The sequence below is a fragment of the Meles meles genome, chromosome 17 (genome assembly GCF_922984935.1).
Source record: "Meles meles chromosome 17, mMelMel3.1 paternal haplotype, whole genome shotgun sequence".
In the NCBI taxonomy this organism is placed as follows: Eukaryota; Metazoa; Chordata; class Mammalia; order Carnivora; family Mustelidae; genus Meles; species Meles meles.
Window position 1 is genome coordinate 53,690,984 of NC_060082.1, and position 15,284 is coordinate 53,706,267.

At 40.8% G+C, this 15,284-nt stretch overlaps 1 protein-coding gene across 3 annotated transcripts in view; it reads right to left on the reverse strand.

Moving 5' to 3' along the window:
• The window catches only part of KCNK2 (potassium two pore domain channel subfamily K member 2), a 221,474-nt gene that overhangs the window by 53,328 nt on the left and 152,862 nt on the right, over positions 1-15,284 (reverse strand). The gene's annotated exons all lie outside the window — the stretch shown is intronic.

Below are 15,284 nucleotides of genomic sequence, written 5' to 3' on the forward strand. Positions count from 1 at the left end.
GAACAATCCATCTAGCATTAACAAAACCATCTCCAAGCTGGCCCCAAAGAATCACTGGTCAGGGGGCAGAACAGCCCAGGAGGCTACTACAGCAGGCACATACAGGTTTTTTAGATAAAGGCCCGGCTCGTCCTATAAGCCCAGTCTATGCTCATTTCAGCTGATTTCCAAAATACTCAAAATCTGATTGAGAAAGACTGACTCAGAATGAAGTCATTGACTCCAATGAATGACTCCAAAATGAAGTCATTCCACCCTAAAGCCCTGGGGGTCAAGTGTTGAGGGGAGTTGTATCCCAGTCCTCACATTTCCATTGATTTAGGTCCTGGCTATCAGTAAGGCCACTCACTATAGATTGAAGCCACATCTCCGGCTGCCTTTGTCAGTAATCAAGCTGGTAGCTCATGGTCATCCCTCTCATAGTCTGTGCAGAACTCGGGAGTAGAAGACCATTTTTGTGTTGGCTCCTAGAAATCCCAACAGGAAGTGGCTCCACTTATGACAGAGAAGCCATCGTCCCGTAGGGAGGAGAACAAGTGGCAGGCCACACAGGAAAGGAGGCAGCAGAACTAGAATCCAAAGCCAGGGCTCCCCGGCTCCAAACCACAGGCTTTTTCTCATTGACCAGGTTGCGCGTGTCACCTGCGATCTCCGCGGCTGTCCTTCCTGTCATTTCCCCACCAGCCCTTTGTGTCCACACTGCATGGAGACACTTCAGCTAGGGCTGGAAACTCTAAGACAAACAAGGGGTGCCTCTTCCCCTCCTTCCCCCAACGGCCTTACCTAGAAGCAAGGTGGGTCTGAAGGACGGGTGGGGCTAGGTAGCGAGAGAGTGAGAGAGCGAGAGCGAGAGAGAAAGGGCCAAGGGAGGCTCACAAAATTCAAAATGGGGGAGATAAACCAGAGATAAGGGAGCAAACCAGACCATCGTGTCCTAGGTGTCAGAGGTGAGGTCTTCTTGTAACAGCTACTTGTGATCAAGAATTACCAGACCCGAAAAAAGAAATGAGCCATGGAAGGTGTTATCACTATTCCCTACTCAGTGGTGCTGTCACTGGAGATGTTAAACAGATTTCAGTCCTCCGGCTAGCTTTCTATAACAGCCCAACGCTCACAGCCCTCAATGGCAACCCTGTTGGCACCCCCTCAGTCCTGAGAGCTTTTTCTCCCCTGTATCCTTGCTTAATAAGCTTCTATCGCTTTACTCACTCTCTGTTGTCCGTGAGGGTCATTCTTCGACTCCATGAGACAAGAATCTCGCTCTCCTGCATCATCTTGGTGCCAAAACCCGGGATCACTCCCATCGAAACATGAGTAAAAGCGGACGCTTTCTTTTCTTTCCTGGGAGAAGTCTCTCCCACAGATGACCTCTTTTAAAAAACAACAAAACCGGGCACCTCTTGGCCAGTTAAAGGCAAATAGCAGGCCGCTGGTCTTAAAGTCTCAGGTGACAGGCTTCTGGAGAAAGGTTTGATCAATCCCCTTTTCTCCTAAGCAGGGAATGTTTGCCTAACCCCGCCCAGCTCTGCTTTCTGTTCATTGGCTTTTCTTAAATGGTTTTCTCTGACCTCAGGTCCTTCCAATCTCCTCTGATCAGAATCAGGGATTCATTTTAGGAAGTGTTGCTTAGGTCGATATAAGAGTTTTTCATTTAAAAGTGTCTTTTGTGGGATTGGGAGAGGGGGAGGGGGCTATGGACATTGGGGAGGGTATGTGCTATCATGAGTGCTGTGAAGTGTGTAAACCTGGCGATTCACAGACCTGTACCCCTGGGGATAAAAAATACATTATATGTTTATTAAAAAAAAAAAATTTGGAAGGGGAGGCGAACCATAAGAGACTATGGACTCTGAAAAACAACCTGAGGGTTTTGAAGGGTCAGGGGTGGGAGGTTGGGGGAACAGGTGGTGGGTAATAGGGAGGGCACGTTTTGCATGGAGCACTGGGTGTTGTGCAAATACAATGAATACTGTTACGCTGAAAAAAATAAATAAAATGGAAAAAAAAAAGTGTCTTTTGTGAGAACTTGGTTCAGGATGGACAGGAAGAGTGCTCAAGGGATAAGGTGAGGAACTGTAATTGAAATTGGCTTATAATCAGCCAGACTCATAATGCACCATGGGCTAGGAATGCATGCGAATTTACATGACCAAGCAACGAGGGCTCAATGCAGAGAGCTCCAAAGACTGAGGTGATTATGAGGATTCCCTACTTTGTTTAAGGTTCATCTGGGGAGCCGGGAGCGCAGGTGAGGACAGGCGATCCAGGGCTCTGAACCTCCCTCTGGTTACCATGAGTGATCTTGGGGGCTGGAAATGTGTAACAGGATAGAGACCTGGCCCTGGAGGGGATCACACCCTGGGGAAGCGAAACAGCTACAGTCTCTCAGCGGCACATATCTGAGAGACTGTAGCTGTTTCGCTCACATTATTAGCCTTCTAAAAAGAATATCAAAGTTTAAACGGTTAACCGTACCAAACCCTTATGATTATTAGGTCAGGTTTTTCTTGGAGTGGGGGGATTTCAGAGGAGAAGAGAAAGATCTGGTGATGGACCATGAATGGGTGAGACTGGCTACTCAGGCTGGCCCGAGCCCTCCTCAACCAAGATGGTAGGCTACTCTTTCACCTTGGGTAGGAAACCATGGGATGCCTCGCCTTGTTTCACAGGTGAGAACTACAATATAGGGATGACTTCAGCGTCCCCTCTCTGTGACAGGTATGGGGTAACTGGCTCCAACTGGGATCGTGAGATGGGAAACCAACCAGCCTCCGCGGGAAATTCTCTGGATTGGGTACTGCAAAATTGGTAATCTCCCCTTGTCAAGCTTTTCTAATGTTTTCCATGGGTTAAACACTGCGGCTTCTTCAAGGCAAGGTAAAATAAGGCGTGGTCTCCTTCAGTTCCCAAGAACTCTCCCTTGGGGTGCCTTTTAACCCCCTGGAGACAATTTGGATTGCAAATTTAGGAAAGGATGATGTAATGCTGTACACTGTAATGCTCAGAGCAGGTCTCTTCTGCAGGGAAACAGGATGAATAGCGGAGGTACCCTTGGTCCATCCAGGCTCTTAGGGCTCTAAATGAGGACCTAGACCTAAGGGCGTCTCGCAGAACATGTTTGGGGGTAACCAGACTAGTATCCTCCTTCTGACCTATTGAACAATTCACTAAATCGTCCTTCTCCCAGTAACTCTTGGTTGCTGGAGGAAACACAGCCCCCCGTCCCCCCCCCCCCCCCCAGCAAAGGGGACACTGACTCTCACTCTCACGGTCTCTCACTGTTCCCCCTAACAGATATGGGGGCTTCTCCCTCACTCATTTCCCAGGTTAATGTCTATGAGTGGAGCCAGCTGTGGTTAACAGTCCACTGCAGGATGGGGACTTTAAGGAATATTCCCAAGCAGCTGCCGAAACTCCCTTCGTTTCGGGGAGATTCCCTGTCTTCTCTGGCCTGACACGGACTGCCTAATCCCACTTGGTGGGAAAACATGGCCTTTGCTCATCTGTCCGAGTGGATGAGCTTCAGAACTGGGAACCCTTTTTCTCTGCCTTCTGGCTGCCCTCTGCCTCTTCCATCTCCCCATCCCTCTCCCCCTTTTTCCTTAGCACCTTGGGTGTGGTACCTGCTCCTTTCAGATTCCCCGCCCCCAGGATCTCGGTAAAATTGACAATGGGGAACAAACGGACTTTTAAAAATGTGCCCGGTTGTGGGGTGCCTGGGTGGCTCAGTGGGTTAAAGCCTCTGCCTTCAGCTCAGGTCATGATCTCAGGGTCCTGGGATCAAGTCCCGCATTGGCCTCTCTGCTCAGCAGGGAGCCTGCTCCCCACCCCCCACCCTCTTTGCCTGCCTCTCTGCCTGCTTGTGATCTCTGTCAAATAAATAAAATCTTTAAAAAAGAAAGAAAATAAATAAATAAAAATGGGCCCGGGTGGAACACAACTTGGTCTTTAAACTAATTTCAGTTTGTTGCTTTAATTAAAATAGACATGTCTTTAAGATTATCAGCATGAAATACGAAACATCTATTCCACCAAAATCTGTTGAAGGCCAAATAAGTTCATGCTGTCTCTGCTGCAATTTATTAGCAAAAAGATGACTTAAGATGATGCTTAATTGTCTGTTCTCCCAAGTTTTCATGGGTAATTGCTAAGATCATTTTCAAAGTCTTTAGTAACCTGAAACTAAAGTTTGGTTCGGATGACAAATGGCATTAAAATCATTGGAGATCTAGAACTTTTCCAAATAGGATAAAGTGCTAAATCACTGATTACCAGAAGTAGGTTTGTGCTTTTGACTACTTATCGCAAAGAAACTAAGGATATTTAAGTCTGTTGGTAAATAGGCTTTGTGCCTACCTGAATCACAAATCTGCTGTCTAAAGTTTTGGTGCAACAGTTCACAACTGGTGACTACTTAGTTTTCGCTGGAGACTAAGATGTCTAAGAATGCAAAATTCTGCTAAATGTAATTAAAACTGATAGACATAAGGAAAACAACTCTGCATGTAGAAAAGTAGGAGATACGTAAGAAAGAAGGAATGGGAATTCGTTTTTGTTGAAGGTAAAAGAAGGTAATTTTGTCCTAAATGAGACGGGTTGAAGAGAAATGGCTTGGGACAAAATATGAATGCAAAGGAAAGTTAGAGGTTTGTGAAGGGTCATTTTTGGAGAGGAATTTTAAATGTGGTCAGAGCGGACTAAGATTGAAATAAATGGATTTTAAAGTATGTGTATAAGATTGAAAGTCTGCTTTCTCTCAGTTCAAACGACAGAGTTTTCTTGAATTAATTGATCTGCTCTTTAAAAAAAGAAACAGCTGTTTTCTCTTTGTCCAGAAAACACAGTTGTTTTGCCTTTATCAGGTTTTTGAGGATTCCCTAAACCTATTTAGGCATATGCTTTAAAACTTTCTAAGGTTTTAACTTTTCCAAGATTTAAATTGTAAACGAGGTCTCGTTAACTCATTAGGTGCTTTATTTGTTATGCTAAGTTACTCTGGAAGAATTGTTAAACAAATGATAGGCCTTAGGTTGTATTGTTCCAGTAAATGCTATAACTATTCTAGAGATGATAAGCAATTCTTAAAGTTCTAATCTTTAACCATATCCATTTTGAATTTTTGTCATTTATAATTGTTCTTATTCTCTTGCAAGAAGAGGTCCATCTTCAAGAAGATTCATATAAAGGATTTTTAGGACAAATATAGGTACTCGGTATCTTTAAAAGAGAAATAGGTAGGAATTTCTAGAACTAAGGCTGAATTCAAACTAAATAAGAATTAGTAACATGGGACTAAATGAACTAAAAGTTGATTATAGTTTTGTGACTCTTATTTGAAACACTGCTGGTTCTCTAATGTTTGCTCTCCCACATGGAGGAAACTGTCTCTCAAGGTATCTATGACTTACAAAAGTGGGATAAAGTATTCATGTGTAAACAAAAGCATTAAAGCATTTAACATTTCTGGATACCTAAATCCTCTGAAATTCAGAAGGTCTCAATAGGCTTTCTTCCATGGCAAACATAATCATTTGCATAAGTTCAATAAGAATCTGTTCTCCTTGTAACAGGATACCATTGGAAACATGGGTTATTTTACTAAGGCTTGGATTGGAATGTCATCTTTGAGAAAGACATGCATAGACTCAGATGTGGCCAGACAGCTCTAAGGAGCTAAGATTGACTTTATGAAACCTGGAGCCATAAAGCCCTTTGGAACTGCGGGCCTGATACCTTGCTTACAGAGTTCCCAGCAGCCTCACCAGATGAGTAAAGAATGTCACTTCCTGGCGGGTTCCTGTACCAAAATAGCTCATATAGACAATCTTTAGGGACCTCCAGAAGAGGAATCTGCCCACATTGCAGGCATGTCTGATGGCAAGTAGTTGGCTTGGCTTCTGGCCTGGAGAGGCTACTCAAAGTTCAACCTAGTGATTCCTTAAAAAAGTTCCAGCAAAGCAGATTCAAAAAGATAATAATTCTGTAAGATCTTTCATTATTCTTGCTGAGCTAATGTAAATCATTAGGCCAAGTTTATTAAAACTGGACTTGTTTTATAAACATATTGGTCCTGATTTGGCTATCTCTGATTTAAAAATGATGGTTACCATAGAGGGAGAAATCACGTTTCAATAACATACCTTTGCGGATGTTAAATTTTAGCTCTGATTGTCTGAATGCTATTTACCTTAGCTAGACAACTTGAGGTAAACCTCAGAGAAACTGCCAAAATAGCTCATATAGACAATCTTTGTGCTTTTTATTCTGGGAGGATAACAACGGGACCCCTGAGGCATATGATTATTTGAACTAAAAAAATGGAATTATTCCCCAGCATTTATGTAATTCAGCTAGCCCTTTGACCAGTTCTGTGTGGCTGGGATAATGAAGTTGCTCCTTTAAAATGAGAAGGTGCCCCACTGCATGGGGTTAATTATGGACTTAAGGAAATGATGAGCCCACTTTCTTTATGATTCAATTGGATAATGCACTTGGGGATGCCCTTATCTCCCAAGACAAGTCTTCTTCCACTTGCCAGTGATTCCTTTTAATTAGAGGACTGCTCAAGCTAGACTTCAAAGAGGATTTCTTGACAGTTTTATTCCTTAGTCATGGTTATCCTGGAAGTCACCTCTGCGGAGGTACAATGACAAACAAAGACGTTAGCCAAGCATCGAGGAACCCTCCTGGTAAAAAGAGCCTCAAAGCTCACTGTGGGATTTCCAGGACTTAGGATAGGACTACAACATAAAATAAGCAAAACAGTATGCTTGCTCGGCCAGACTCTAAATGATACTTCCCAGGCACTAGGCAAACTCAGCCAAAACCTAGGTGAAGTGGGAGAGGGGCTTCCTGAGACTGAGCCACTACTCTCTGTCTACTATTGCTACACCATTTGGGGTGTGAGGAATTTCCTCTCATGTGGTTTTCACATTACAGATAACTCCCACAAGGTGTCCCAATTAATAGGGGACATTTGTGATCAATTAAATAAGATCAAAACATCCATTGATCTATTTGACAAAATTAGTAAAGGATGTATTCATAATTTGGGGCACAATAACTTGTTTTATGTTTATTGTTTTGCATGTGCTGATGCATGTCCCCTTTGCTGTCCATCATGACCCACTGGAGCCATATCATGGGCCCTAGATAGATTCTAACTGCCACACAGGCTGCTGCCCCATTTCAGCAGGAAGCAGCCCGAGTGGTCATCATGCCATCCCTAGGGTTACTGTTCCAGGGGGGAGGAATAAGTAAGGGACAGTGGGGCTAGGTAGGGAGATAGGTAGGGGCCAACGGGATCAGGCTCACAAGATTCAAAATGGGGGAGATGAAAAGAAACCAGAGATAAGGAAACCAATCAGACCATTCTTCACTAGGTATCAGAGTTCCTATAACCCCTCTGACTCCTGAGAGCTTTTCCCTGTATCCTTAATAAACTTCTATCACTTTACTCACGCTCCATTGTCCGCAAGATTCCTTCTTCGACAAGAAGAATGGTTCTTGAGACATGAACCTCGCTCTCCCACATCACTGTTTTATCAGGAGCTTTCTTACCTTGCGTCTGTCCTCATTCCAACAGCTCCCAGAGGTTGGCCCTATTCTGCACTGAAAAACTTGAGTATGCGAAGCCCTCTCCTACTTTTAATTTTCTTTCCCTGAGATGCTTCTGAACCACAGAATATTTATAAAGAAAACAAAAAAGAAGATATATTCTAGATTTAAAGAATCATCTGGCTATTCTGAACTAAAATCATCAATGCCAAGCCCCCGTCCTCTGGTTTAAAATGATATTTATATTATAGAATATAGATACAGACATAGAACTTTATTCTAAAGAAAGTGGGCATCATTTTTTTATACTGGTCTTTAAGTATTTTAGTTTAGATATCAAATATTGATTTTAATTTTTTTGTTTAGCTTTACTTTTATTAAATAAAACTATTCCACCTTAATATAAAGGGGGGGCTTATTTTCTACTTTAGCATGCTTATCTTTTTTATAGTAAAGCAATTTAACTGAATGAAGAATTTTTTCAGGGCTTCAAGACCCAAGAGGCCCTTTCAATAATGTTGCAAATTCTGCTTTCTTTATTACAAATGGAAGGTATCGCTTCAGTATTAAACTGTAGCTCACCTACTAAACCAAACTTCTCATATGCTATTGTCAGAAAAATAAAAGACAAAAAATGGTAACTAAACCTCTCTAGTATTTGAACTTATATTTTTTGGATTTTTAATTTCAGCATTCAACATGTTGTCCATTTCCTGCTAGGTACTTGTCTAAATTAAGGAAAACAGCCATTAGAAGAGCTGGGGTTTCATGATCACAAAGAAAAATCAAAATATTATCACTCACTCATCCTTTACAAGGATGGAAACCTATAGTATTTAAGATGTGCATAATTGTTATACCTAGAAATTACCTTTTAAAGTCTCAATTTAGAGCAATTTGGAGCCTTTTTCATTATACTTAGTACGATTTACTGCCTGTCTCACTAAGCCATAACTATAAATCACTGAATGTTTTCCTTCTCATTTTTTTCCTGTGTGTTTCCACAATGCTTCTAAGGATTCCTTCTGAATCTGAAAAGTTAAATAACTTCTCGGTTTGTCCCCAGATCCTAGGACTTCTGGACCATTTGGGTCAAATCCCATTTAATTCATCATGCAGACACTCTCCATTCTGTTGTGAGTTCTCTGAGAGTCGCTGGCTCGATCAGGGGATGGCCAGGCTCTCTGCCGTAGTTTCCTGTATTATAAAACAGAAGGACTACCAGGAAGAGAAGAAAAATTCCCTATTGAATTTAATTTTTGCTCCCAGATTTCAAACATTCTGTCCCCAAGGGAGAGGAACTAGAGCCGTCATTATCACTAAGTGCCAAGCACAGTGTCTGGTAGGCAGTATATGCTCGCTGCTCGCTAAATATCTACACAAACAGGAGAATGATCATATAATACCTCTCCCTGGGAGTCACAGAAACCCTCCCTTTCTGATAAAAATGATTTTTCCGAGACATTGGGTTGGGGGGTGACTCTTCCTCCGTAGACCTTACTCTTCACCAGCTACTTTCCTTCTTATCTGGTGAATTTCTGGCAAATTTTTACCGTTATTGATCAGCTCAATAACAGCAAGTTTACGAACTGGCCACTGACACAGTTGCAAAACCGTCAGGCAACACCAGGAACTGTTTTCTAGAGGGTCTCTGCTAGAACTGTTTTGAACCGAAATGCCTGCCATGATTTGATTTTCCAACAGAGATTTATATGTTTTCATGATAAAATTCCCCTCCATTAAGCAAGCTCTGAGCACTCCACTGAATGAGTCATATTTTCAGTTGTAGGGAAAAGCAATAGTTTGCTTACTAAAATCTTCCTTTCCGATAATGACGTTGAAAACATAATTCCAAGAAAACGTCATTCTTTTTTTTTTTTTAATAGATTATTTATTTATTTATTTGACAGAGAGATAGAGATCACAAGTAGGCAGAGGGAGAGGGAGAAGCAGGCTCTCCGCTGAGCAGAGAGCCCGATGCGGGGCTCGATCCCAGGACCCTAAGATCATGACCTGAGCTGAAGGCAGAGGCTTTAACCCACTGAGCCACCAGGCGCCCCGAAAACTTCAATCTTGAGATAGATAAATATGTTCTTCCCAAGTTAAAAAAAAAATGTGACGACAAATGATTATACACCTGTGAAAATTTGAAAATTTAGTAAAGGTAAAAGTTCCAGAAGAATTTTACCTTGGTATAGAGGAGCATAAGATACTAAGCCTAAAGCCTATTAACTCCATAAGCTTTGGTCAGGAAGGAAGACCTTCCCCTGCCCTACGGTCCTTCTACCTAGACTTAGAACCAAATTGACATGAGACAGATTCAACAGGGGGAAAATCAGATTTATTAGGTATACGGGCAGGGAATCCATAGAGATAGGAAATTCCAAAGACAATGAAGATTTTATGAGCAAGGAGAGGGGTAGGGGTCTAAGAAGACAAAGGGGAAGAAGGCCATTACCTGGAGGGTGAGAGGAGATCCTTGGAAAAACAAAGGTTGTCCTATTATGCAGGTAAATTTCTTAGGTAAAGGGGAGTCTCTGTTAATAGCTCTTTTCCTGGTATAGACTCTCATTTCCAGAGAAATGTATTCAGGCAGCTGTGGGGTAGGCAGAGAGCTTTTCCTGCCTCTATTGCGTTTTGAGTACTTTTAACTCGAAATAATCTTTGTGCCAAAGTGGCCCACCTTGGGGGCAGCATGCCCTTGGCCCCTACACCTTCAATAACTACCTGTGAGATATGGAAAATTTCATTATTCAACGAAAAATACTAAATTTCACTGCTCCAAATTCCAAGAAGATATATTTGGATGGCTAATTAAATTTATGCTGTGATGGAAAATGTATTTTCATAAGATTAACCATGAGGATTTCTCAGAACATCTAAATTTTTGGCTAAAATTTCTGTTTTTTATTAGAAGAATAGGTAATATGAGGACACTGCTTTGTGAAATATAAATTTTCATCTGACTTTCACTCATTCAAATTATGTCTTATGAACAAACCTGGTTTATGAAAAGGGGTGTTTTTTGAGGACTTCTTTAGGCAGGTTCTAAACAAGATGTAGCCATGTTTTTTCTCAGCTTGCATGACCCACTTTTACCCCAAGAGCATATATAAGGAGATACTGGTTTTGGAAAAGAATTTTAAATTGCATTTTATTTGGTAATTAATTGACTTCTTTCCAAATTTGAAGAATCACCATTTAAAAACAAAAACAAAAACCATGGACCTGGAAGACTAGTCATAGAGGCAAGCCTGTATAAATAGAATTCAATCTGTCACACATTTCCACATAATTAATATTACTGCTTAGGTTTTAATGAAAAACTGATTTAGCTCTCAGTCTACAAGGTAAGCATGATTTAACAATTTATCACCAGACCTTTCATTACATGAAAAATGAAATGGCAAAAGTTAAGAAACAGACCATAGGAATTAACGGTTAATTCTCAAACATAATTTTTGCTGTTAAAGTTACTTTAACTTCCCTGAGTAATCTGATGATAAATTACAGGCACTGCTAAAATCAAGTAAATGACACTTTGCTAAATAATTGAGTTTGCCTCTCTTCACCTTTTGGGATGGGTTACTATGTGCAAGCACTAGTCTTAGTAATAGGAATCTGTTTATTCATGTGTAAAGTAAGCGTGGGAGTTGCCTGTGGCCTCCTGGGTAATCTTTTAGTTCTAGAACATGGAGAGCTAGTGAGCGAACAAAAAAGCCCATTTGGAAGGAGCACACACCAACCACTAAGGGAATCAACCAGCCACTAAGACACCTTCCTTGCATAAATATGAATATAAAATTAAAATTTCCAGGTCTTTTGCTGCAGAAAAACTACTAAATGCGGAATTCCTGTTTTTAGTCACATATACAAGGAAACTTGAACCCTGTCTATCCTGTCTTTACTAGTGGTCTGTAAATGATTTTGTTTCAATAGTACCAACAGTGAAAAGGTTTTGCACACACACATTTAAATGTGTGTGTTTATAAATCAGAAGTCTGTTATGTTTGGGGTGCGTGGGTGGCTCAGACGCTTAAGTGTCTGACTCTTGGTTGCAACTCAGGTCATGATCTCAGGGTCGTGAGATCGAGCCCCACATTAGGCATTTTGCAGAGTGTGGCGCCTACTTAAGATTCTCTCTCTCCATCTCCATCTGCCCTTTCTCCCCACTCCTTCTCTCTCTCTCTCTCAAAAAAAAAAAAAAAAAATCTATGATGCTCTTATATATTATATCATGAACACTATGACATAGAAAGAAGAGAAAGTAAGGAATGAGGCTTAAAAATACACAGAAACAGGAGTTGTCTTGTTTGCCTCCCATGGCAGAAAATATACCCGGAATGGACTTTCTTGCTTATACCCTAGAGATGAGCTCTCTGCTTCAGAGTTCTGGTCTAAAACACCACGTGTCTTTACTTGTTGCTCTCGAGATGCTTGTAATAATCCCACCAAGATGACAACCTGCATCCTAGACATTCATACATCACTTTGCAAGATTTATTCTCCGTTAATAACATCAGTCTGAAGAGTATGTTCTTTAATTGATCTTCCAAGGAGTTCCATACAACAATGTGACTGAACCTTCACCGCATTCAGAGCAGGGCTGGCAGGTGTGAGAAGGGCATGGGACGGTGAGGGTGCCTTGCTGGACGTGTATCTTTGTGTTCTTGTGGTATTTACAGCCCAATAGAAAGACGGGAAGATTCAAGTTAGAGCACTGTCTCCTGCTTTTCCTTGGCAAAGATACCAAGGTTAAGTGACAGTACTATCCGTAGTGACGTGGAATCTCAAAGGGGAAGGTTCTACAAAGGAGACAACTGCTGTTTCCCAAATGGGATGCTTGCCTTTTGCTCAGTAGCTGACTTTTGCTGCTTGGCCACAAGCTACCCAGAAGCAAACACTGCGTGTACTCTATTGAATTAAGTGAGGCAATTCTTTTCTCAGGTCCTTAAAAAAAGAACTCAAGATTTTGTTTTTTTCCAAAGAACCTTGCTAAGAGAACACATTTCCTACCAGCCTCTGCCACATCTCCTTCCAAAACCGCTCCCTGGGCACAGGGACCTGCTTGGTAGGTAAGAACTCTGCTCTATGTTATCTTTCTCAGCATTTGCCACCTTAATCTTTCCTTAGCTAATTATTAGCAAGGCATATTTCTAGTGCTTTCTATGGCTTCCTCTGCAAAATAAAAATAAAATCCCAGTAATGGGCTTAGCAAGGGGTGTGACAGAATAAAATCTTAGTAATAATAAAGATGTTTATTAGATGACAATGTCACACAAATATCATTTTGCGACCACGTTCCCCTATAGTGCTCTGTCAGGACTCTGGATTTGGGGTCCCCACGCGTACACACAAGACGTTCTTAGTGAACTACTCTTCTATTCCAGTGGCTATTTAGAGCCCCATATGATCTAGCCAGTTTCAAAGTGCTGATCTCTTGAGGTAAGTTTTAGAAAAAGAATAGGTGGGGCGCCTGGGTGGCTCTGTGGGTTGAGCCTCCAGCCCTTGATTTTGGCTCAGCTCATGATCTGAGAGGGTCATGAGGGGTTGTGAGATCAAGCCCCTCCCGGAACTCCCTGCTCAGCGGGGTGTCTCTCTCTGCCCCTCCCCCAGTTTGTACGTGCTCACACTCTCTGTCTCTCTCTCTCTCTGAATAAATAAAAAAAATCTTTTTTTAAAAAAGGTATTATTTTTCAATCTTCTACAAAACCATAAAGTAAAAATATTTGTTCCTTTTTTTCTAAGCCACTTTATACTGTGGTCACAAATACAACATTATTTTAGGATTCCACCCACTTTTTTTTTTTTTAATAATCTTTGAGGGTTTTTTTGTTTTTGTTTTTATCAGACCAGGACACATACTAGACTGAAGGAGTCTGTCAATTTCTCCAAATAACACGTGCACTGTATTGTATTACTAAAATCTCTTGGGAGTAGAACTTAAATGTTCTTACCCCTTCCCACTCCCTCAAAAGACATCTATGTGAAAGGATTGGATATGTTAATGTGTTAATTAATAGACAGTGGAAATCCTTTCCTAATGTATACTTATATCAAATCACCATGTGTACACTTTCAGTATCTAAAATTTTCTTTTTTTTTTTAAGATTTTATTTATTTATTTGGCAGACAGAGATCACAAGTAGGCAGAGAGGCAGGCAGAGAGATAAAGGGGGAAGCAGGCTCCCTGCTGAGCAGAGAGCCCTGTGTGGGACTCTACCCCAGGGTCCTGAACTGAGCCCAAGGCAGAGGCTTTAACCCACTGAGCCACCCAGGTGCCCCTTAAATTTTATTTTCAGTTATATCGCAACAAAGCTGAAAAATAAATAAAATGTTGCGTTACTATTAAAAATTAAAATAACATAGGCAGTGCAAGGCTGTTGGCCTTCGACTCCTCACCAAATACCTATTTATTCCACAGCTGCTCCAAGACCTTGTTAATGATATTTATAAAGTAGTGCAAGAGGCCAAGGTTAACATATCCCAAGTCTGAATCTTGTTATCATCTCACTGTCTTACTTTCTCCTACACGAATGTATTTTTCCACTTCAACTTAAGCTAACCATACACCCTCAGAGGTAGAAAAATGGGTGTTTTAGGGCAGAAATTTGTCTTCCTATAAGGAACTACAAATATGCTTCCTTCATGAAAGCATGTGCATCCTCAAAGGCAGCTTGAGGCTTTGCCAGATTAAACCCTAATTAACAAATCAGTAGAAACAGATGAACTATCAGCCTTCTCTGAGATTTTATAGAACTGTGCAAAATATTTTTTCTGAAAACATTTAAGAACTTTGGGACAAGAAAGAACAGTGAACAGCCAGAAAGTATAAAACTCTCATAAAGCTAAATTAGGCTGGTGAGTTTATCCTGTGAAGTTTAAGGGCACATTCCTACTATATGGTTAGCAAGTTTTCTAATACTTGAAATTAGATTTTCTAAAAAAGAATGGTTTAGATTTTCAAGAGCTGGTCAAAATGATCCAAGATAGAACACCATTGTGCTTACTTTTACCGCCGTTATTACAATTTATTTAAAATGGGAATTAGAACAATAATGATAACTGGATAATATAAATGCTAAAGAGGGAGTTAAAGTCACAGAATTTAAGACCCAAGAGATACAACAATAAAGCAAATTGCAATTGTAATAACATGTAGAAAAGGAAATACCAAAAATCATGAATAAAAAGTGTGGATACTGGTAAATGTAAAAAATACTGTCCTGAGAACTGAAAATTAAATGGGATAAATACCTTAGAGAAAAGAAGGTTTAAAGTAGCTTAGAACATCTTCTGAAGTTTGCAGGTGTAAAACTGAGACATGAAAAGGCTTAAGTAAAAAAGAGCAAAGATAAACTTGAATTTGTCTAACAGTAAAAGAAAAATAAATACATAAAAAACAAAAATTAGAGGCAGATTGTCTGGTTTCTGAAATTAGGGTGCGAATATAAGATTCTAAACAACAGCAACTCAAATTTCTTTTCTAGAATGAAAATAAATGTTCCAACTGCACCCTTCTGTCTACCTCCAGTGTCCCAGAATGACTTTTCTTTCGTCTCTCTGTCCCTGTTATAGATAAAATGGTCTTCCAAAACGGTATGCTCAAGTCCGAATCCCCAGTACCTCAGAACATCTGAAGATGTAATTAGTTCATCTGAACTTGTACTGGAGTACAGTGAGGAATTTTTGTCCAGTATGACTGGTGTCCGTGTAAGAAAAGGGAA